The sequence below is a fragment of the Myotis lucifugus genome, unplaced genomic scaffold (assembly GCF_000147115.1).
Source record: "Myotis lucifugus unplaced genomic scaffold, Myoluc2.0 scaffold_223, whole genome shotgun sequence".
Taxonomy (NCBI): domain Eukaryota; kingdom Metazoa; phylum Chordata; class Mammalia; order Chiroptera; family Vespertilionidae; genus Myotis; species Myotis lucifugus.
Genome location: NW_005871271.1, coordinates 748,376 through 755,919, shown reverse-complemented (window position 1 = coordinate 755,919; position 7,544 = coordinate 748,376). Strand labels below are relative to the sequence as shown.

At 40.4% G+C, this 7,544-nt stretch overlaps 1 protein-coding gene and 1 pseudogene across 7 annotated transcripts in view; both read right to left on the bottom strand.

Moving 5' to 3' along the window:
* Nucleotides 1-7,544, bottom strand: part of NUDT5 (nudix hydrolase 5) — a 38,085-nt gene that overhangs the window by 18,142 nt on the left and 12,399 nt on the right. The window lies entirely within an intron of this gene.
* LOC102423510 lies at nt 2,485-7,251 on the bottom strand (annotated as a pseudogene).

Below are 7,544 nucleotides of genomic sequence, written 5' to 3'. Positions count from 1 at the left end.
CTAAATATAAATATATATATATATATATATATATGTATATATATATATATACCCCCCCCAAAAGATCCTATGACCCACAAATTATCTCTAGGATATTTCAAAATGCGGTCCTCAATACTAAGTCTCATTTGTAGCACATAAACATTCCAAGACAAAGCAGCACAGACAGAACAATTAAAATACAACAGGATCAAGCAAAATTTTTCAGTAAAGTTTCCTAAAAGTTTGCTATGCTGACAAAAGATGAAAATACTCCAAAGAAAGCCCCCCACCCCAAAGTATTTTGTCCTCTAAACAAAATGAAAAGTAAACACAAACCCAGCCACTGTTCTTTACTCATCAATGCCAGGGATGCAAAAGCTCAAATGGAAACTTTCATTGTCATGTGGTCTGAAAAGATTAATAAGTAAAACAAGTAAATGACTTCCATGTTAGCATAATTAGACCTAACTGTTAAACCTCCCACTTACGTAAGTAGATGTCTCTGACAATTTTATTGTGAGAAATTTATGGGGGGGAAAGTGATTACTTTGAAAGTAATCATGTTGACTCTATCTAAAGTTACCCTAACTTTAAGTTAAATGGTCTTGAACAGTGGTCAGCCAACTGCGGCTCGCGAGCCTCATTCGGCTCTTTGGCCCCTTGAGTGTGGCTCTTCCTAAGCCTTAGGAGTACCCTAATTAAGTTAATAACAATGTACCTACCTATATAGTTTAAGTTTAAAAAATTTGGCTCTCAAAAGAAATTTCAATCGTTGTACTGTTGATATTTGGCTCTGTTGACTAATGAGTTTGCCGACCACTGGTCTAGAAGAGTACCATCAAGGTAAGCAAGATAAATATTAAATAAATATAAAACCATCGAGATAGAAAATTTCAGTACAGAAGCAAGGATTACTTCATTAAAAGCAACTTGCGTGTGGCTGCTTTTCCCCATTGATTAAACAAACTGAATAGAAATCAGAATACACTATTGAATAAATGTAAAAAAAAAAAAAGTCAACTAGAAGCAGTACTCTATGCATAGCATAAACCAATATACAGTATTGTATGTGAATGAGACTGTTTAGCTTTAAAATGAATTTTCTGCTTCAAGGCTAACATCTCCACAAACGTCTGTAGAAGTATTGTTGGGGTAGGCCCACTTTAAGATGCCGTGCATTGTGTGCTGGTTCTTGTTTTTAAAAAATGTTTTTATTTATTTATTTTTACATATGCTTTTTACTGATTTTAGAAAGAGAGGGAGAGGTTGAGAAACACTGATGTGAGAGAGAGACATATATCAGCTGCCTCCTGCATGCCCCTTATAGGGATTGAGCCTGCAACACAGACATGTGCCCTGACTAAGAATCGAACTGGCGACCCCTTGGTGCACAGGACGATGCTCTACCAACAGAGCTACACTTGCCAGGGCTGTGTGCTGGTTCTTTTCTGAAGGTCTTAGAAACCTCTTCTTGCAGTACTCACAATGGTGAGGGTAATCTTTCATATGAATGGAAAAAACATGCTGTTTAAAGCCTGAGACATCTATAGTGCTATACTCACAGTACTCCACTGATCACTTTCCTCCACTGTCTGTCTTCATATGCTTTTTAAGCTCATTCTGTTGCTTAAATCTCTTCCTACGTCTCTTACGCCTAAATGGAAGCTCTTTTGTGTGAACCAAGATAGTATGGCAACTTAGAACAAATGGATCCGCAATCTTAAAGTCACAATGTCTACAAGAATTCATTTTTTAAACTTTGTGGGCAGGCCATGTTTCTTGAATTCTGACCCCCTTTATCAACATGTCACACTTATGGGGGTAGTTCTTCATGTGAACTGAAATTATGTGTTCAAAATCATTTGAGTTCAAACTCTTGTGATCACAATGCAAACATTGGTATCTTTCTTGGTGAATAAGAGCATGTTACCGCACCTTTTCGGTCTCTAAAAATGTCTAAAGACAACTGTTACACTTGAATGGCATATCTTTACTATGCTTAGTTTTTACATGCATTTTCAAATTAGAAGAGTCTGCAGAACTATATTTGCAGTACTGTCATTGGTTCGGCTTCTCCTCAGTTGAATTAGCATGTGCTTTTTGAGCTCTAATGGGTGACAAAAACCTTTACCACATTCCATGCAAATATGAGAAAAGTTCTTGCTGTGAACCCCATTTTGTTGGCTCCTTTTTCCTTATGCACCATTTTGTGAGTAAACAAAGCCCCAGCATGAGAGAAATGCTTCCCACATTCATTGCATTCAATGGCCTTCTCTGTCTTGTTAGTCAGCTTATGGCTCTCCAGGTATTTCTGCAAACGTCTTTTCTTGTTGGTAGTATAATCACAGTCAGTATAGCAGTATTTCTTCTTGACAAGCTGTTCAGGATGGTTTTTCATGTGCTTTTTCAAAAAAACCTCTTGACAAACATTTCCCCACAAATCATGCAAGGACAGATAGTCGAGGGATGTCAATCAGGGCCAATTATTATTGTTGTTTGGTACTACCTGGAATCAGGTCTTCTCCTCTTTGGTTTTTATTTAGTCAGTCTGCTGAGCCTGGTGGATTCATTTATGTGCAAGAGGGCACTTGCAGTGCCATTCCAGTTTTCAGTTCCATGAGAATTATTACAGTAAGCTGCTGCCACACTGGCATGAAGGTTTTTATTTAATTGTCATCGATTTGCTGTTTTTGTGCAGCAGCTGCTGCCACTGCTGCAGCAGCACTCTCTTCTCCTACAATTACTTCCATAATAAACTTCATCAGCAATTTCAGCAACATTTAAATCTTCATCTTCTTGCTGAGAGTCATTGACAGTCATATAAACCATCTTTTCTCTTGGCAAATGAATACTGCTATTCTGATCAAGTAGTTCAACTTCATAATCATTCGCAGACTCTCTTTTCACAATGTCTATGGTGCCACCTAAGTCATCTTCTCCAGGGTCAGCCTTAAAAATGTACTTCGATGACTTCAGGGCAGGTGCCATCCACTTCACAAGGACTAATTTCTGACTCTGAGCCCTAGGTCATTCCAGAGGAACTGTCATATCCTATTTTGCCAGCATCATCTATGGAATTTATAAGGTATTCCTCACACTTGCTCTTGTCATCATCTTGCTCTTCCACAGGGATCCCATTGGCATCTAAAATTGCTTCAGAGGTACATTGCTACCAGTACTTCTGAAACCACATCAGTTGTCAGAGGATCAGTGACAATTTCTGCCTCTACTACACTATCATGAACCCCATGTTCAACGTGTCCAACACCAGACACATGTATAAATTCACTTGTCAAGATGTGTTCTGGTATAGACATTGATGCTGAATATCGGGAGCTAAAACAGCATCTGGGACTGTTTAATGTTCTACAGAAACTTCTTCAGTTACATCTGAATTCAGCACTTGCTCAGGATAATGATGACTGTTTCAGATACATCTGCTTCTTTCATGATATCTAAACATCTTCAATAACAACATCCCCAATAACATTTTGGATTACAACTGAATCTGGGTCATATGAACAAGGTTATGCATAGTATGTCTGAATCAACATCTGAAATAAAAACAATTTCTCCTACTTCCACGATAAGTTGATCACCATCCAGGTGTGCAGCATCAGTTCCTCACAAGACTGTTGTGATGATCAAATGAGAAATGTATGGGAAGTGTTCTGAAAAATTGTTGCATCAAAAAAGAGTTTGGAGAGATAAAAAATGGCGGCAGAGGAAGAGGATGCTGCACGGACATGCTCCCAGGATCAAGGTGGAATTACAACTGAAATAATGAAAGGCTTCCTGAATAACCAATGGAAAACTCACAGGAGAGAACCCTGATACCCAAGGACCGAAGATGGAGACCGCACAGAGACTGGTAGGAGGAATGGAGGTGTGAAAGGGCTGGCTGGGCACCCACAGACAACAACTGAAGTCCCGGAGAGATTTCTTAGCTGTGGGGGGAAAAGGGGTGCCACTGAGAACTTTGGGATCTAATCCCAAAGCTAGGCTCCCCAGCAGAGAGCACCAAACTGAGGAAGGTACCCACATAACATCTAGCTGTGAAAAGCAGTGGGGTACTATCTGCCAGGGAGTGGCAGCTTAAAGTTCAGGCACCCTCTTAAAGGGCCAGCGCACAAAAACTTCCTGTGGAGCCACCCACCTTGTGCTCTGGCAGAGGGAGGGTGAAGTGGACTGGAGCTGTGAGAGCAGAACCCAGGACTGGGGACTCAGGGGATAGAGCTCAGAAGGCAGACACCCCAAGTTTCCTGGACTGAGTCATTCCCTCACACAGTGGAGGACATCTTTCCAACATAGACATCTGCCTTGCCTGGGGGAAAGACAGTCGACACACCCTATTGGAAAACACCTTGCCCTGAGGCCACTTAAGAGATTAAAAGTAGCCCTAACCAGCTTGGCTCAGTGGATAGAGCATCAGCCTGCAGACTGAAGGGTCCCAGGTTCAATTCTGGCCATGGACACATGCCTGGGTTGCAGGCTCCATCCCCAGTGCAGGAGGCAGCCAATCAATGATTCTCTCTCATCATTGATGTTTCTATCTCTCTCTCCTTCTCCCCTCCTCTCTGAAATCAATAAAGAAATATATTTTAAAAAAAGAGAAAGATTAAAAGTAACAATTAGCCTCCAGGCAGAAGCAACTGTCCCACCCTGTTGAAAAAACTCTCACCACACCTGAGGATGATTACCTGGGGGCAATTCAAGTCTGAATCCTATTAGTATGTAGACCAGTGGTTCTCAACCTTCCTAATGCCTCGACCCTTTAATACAGTTCCTCATGTTGTGGTGACCCCCAACCATAAAATTATTTTCATTGCTACTTGATAACTGTAATTTTGCTACTGTTATGAATTGTAATGTAAATATCTGATATGCAGGATGTATTTTCATTGTTACAAATTGAATATAATTAAAGCATAGTGATTAATCACAAAAACAATATGTAATTATATATGTGTTTTCTGATGGTCTTAGGCGACCCCTTTGAAAGGGTCGTTCGACCCCAAAGAGATTGCGACCCACAGGTTGAGAACCGCTGATGTAGATGGAGGCGGTATGGAGGCTTTGAGTCTTTGCCTGATCCAATGAGTCAGAAACAGCCTTTAATACTGTCCTGCACTAGAGGTTGAGAGGTATAGAGCAGTGGTCGGCAAACTGTGGCTCACGAGCCACATGCAGCTCTTTGGCCCCTTGAGTGTGGCTCTTCCACAAAATACCGACTTCTGCGCATGGGCCACGAAGTTTCAATCGCATTGTACATGCACGCCCACACGTGGTATTTTGTGGAAGAGCCACACTCAAGGGGCCGAAGAGCCGCATGTGGCTCGCGAGCCACAGTTTGCTGACCACTGGTATAGAGGATCTACCTAATACACAGTCACAAACCCAAACAGACAACCAAAATGAGGAAACAAAGAAACAACCCACAAATGAAAGAACTAGCGAATTCTCCAGAAAAAGAGATAAATGAAGCAGAGATAAGAAATTTATCTGAAACAGAGTTCACAGTAATGATGTTAAAAATTCTCAACAGTATGAAAAAAGATATAGTAACTATGAAAAAAGAACAGTCTGAGATAAAGAATGACATAACACAAATAAAGAACACATTGGAAGGAATACACTGCAGATTAGGGGACAATGAGGATCGAATCAGTGAATTAGAAGACGGAGTTGAAAATATCACTCAATCAGAGAACCAAAAAGAAAAAACAATAAAAAAACAGGAGGACAGCTTAAGGGAGCTGTGGGACAATGTGAAACATAACAATATTAGAATAGTAGATGTGCCAGAAGAGGCAGAAAGGGAGAAATGAATAGAGAAGGTGTTTGAAGAAATAATGGTAGAAAACTCCCCAAACCTGGTAAAGGGAAAAGTCACACAAGTTCAGGAGGCACAGAGAACCCCAAACAAGAAGAACCCAAACAGACCCCCCACCCAGACACATCATAATTAAAATGCCAAAAATTAAAGACAAAGAATCTTAAAGGCAGCAAGAGAAAAGAAAACTGTTACCTACAAAGGAGTTCCCATAAGGCTGACACTTGATTTCTCATCAGAAACTCTACAGGCCAGGAGGGAACATGAAGTACTCAAGGTAATGGAAAGCAAGGATCTGAGACCAAGATTATTATATCCAGCAAGGCTATCATTCAAAATAGACGGTCAAAGAGCTTCCCAGACAAAAAAAGGCTAAAGGAGTTCATCACCACCAAGCCAGCATTACAAGAAATGCTAAAGGGATTGCTGTAAGGGATTGCTGAGAAGAAGAAACAGAGAGAGAACCTAGCCATACAGAATTAAAATGGCTATAAATCAGTACCTCTCAATAATAACCCTAAATGTAAATGGATCAAATGCTCCAATCAAAAGGTGTAGGGTAGCTGAATGGATAAAAAAACATGACCCAACTATATGCTGCCTACAAGAGACCCACCTCAAAACCAAAGGCATACACAGGATGAAAGTGAAGGGATGGGAAAAATTTTTCCATGCAAATGGAAAAGAAAAAGAAAGCTGGAGTAGCAATACTCATATCTGACAAAATAGACTTTAAAAGCATCATGCTAAGCGAAATAAACCAGTCAGAGAAAGATAAATATATGATCTCACTAATTTGTGGAATATAATGAACAACATAAACTGATGAACAAAAATAGAGCCAGAGGGGGGAAAAATATACTAGAAGTAATCCTGTTATTTGCTGATTTTTAATATTTCCTACAACTTTTGTGATATCATACTATGTTAGTACAGTTTTGGTAATATTATTATACTTAAAATCCTTTTATTCTTGAAATATTAATGTTTATTGCATGTAATATTATTATATATAAGATCATTTTCCTTAAATAATTAGTGTTTATTGCATGTAACATTATCATAGTAGAGGCCTGATGCACAAAATTTGTGCAAGAGTAGGCCTTCGTTCCCCTGGCTGCCGGCACTGGCTTCTATCTGGCACCCAGGATCCGGCTTCCCTTGCAGCCCTGGCTTTGTCTGGAAGGTTGTCCAGTGTAATTAGCATATTACGCTTTTATTATTATAGATTTTAAAATAGTTTTTCTTGAGATGTTAATGTTTACTGCATGTAACATTATTATATTTAAGATAGTTTTTCTTGAAATATTAAGGTTTATTGCATGTAGCATTATATTTAAAATTGTTTTTCTTGAAATTAAAAAAAAAACACATAAAAAAAAAGAGTTTGGCTCTTGTGGTTGTAATTCAAGTCCATCTTCATCCACAGCCTTTAATTTTCATCAGTCACAGCTCCTCACACCTACAGCCTTCACCTCCAGGCCAGGCCTCTATGAGAGTCCCCTCAACCACCTCCAGGGTCACTGGGTGACCCTCTCCCAACCCCCAGCCCATTTATGGAGCACACCTCTGCCACCTTCCCAGGGCAGCCAGGCCCCTCCCTGGACCTTACTCCTCAGAGACTGCTGGGCACCGCCCACCATGCCACCATGGAAGGGCAACTGGTGGGCTGCCCCATGGGTCACCCACCAGGCGGACAGGTCACTGCATGAGGCTGGCCTTGGGGCAC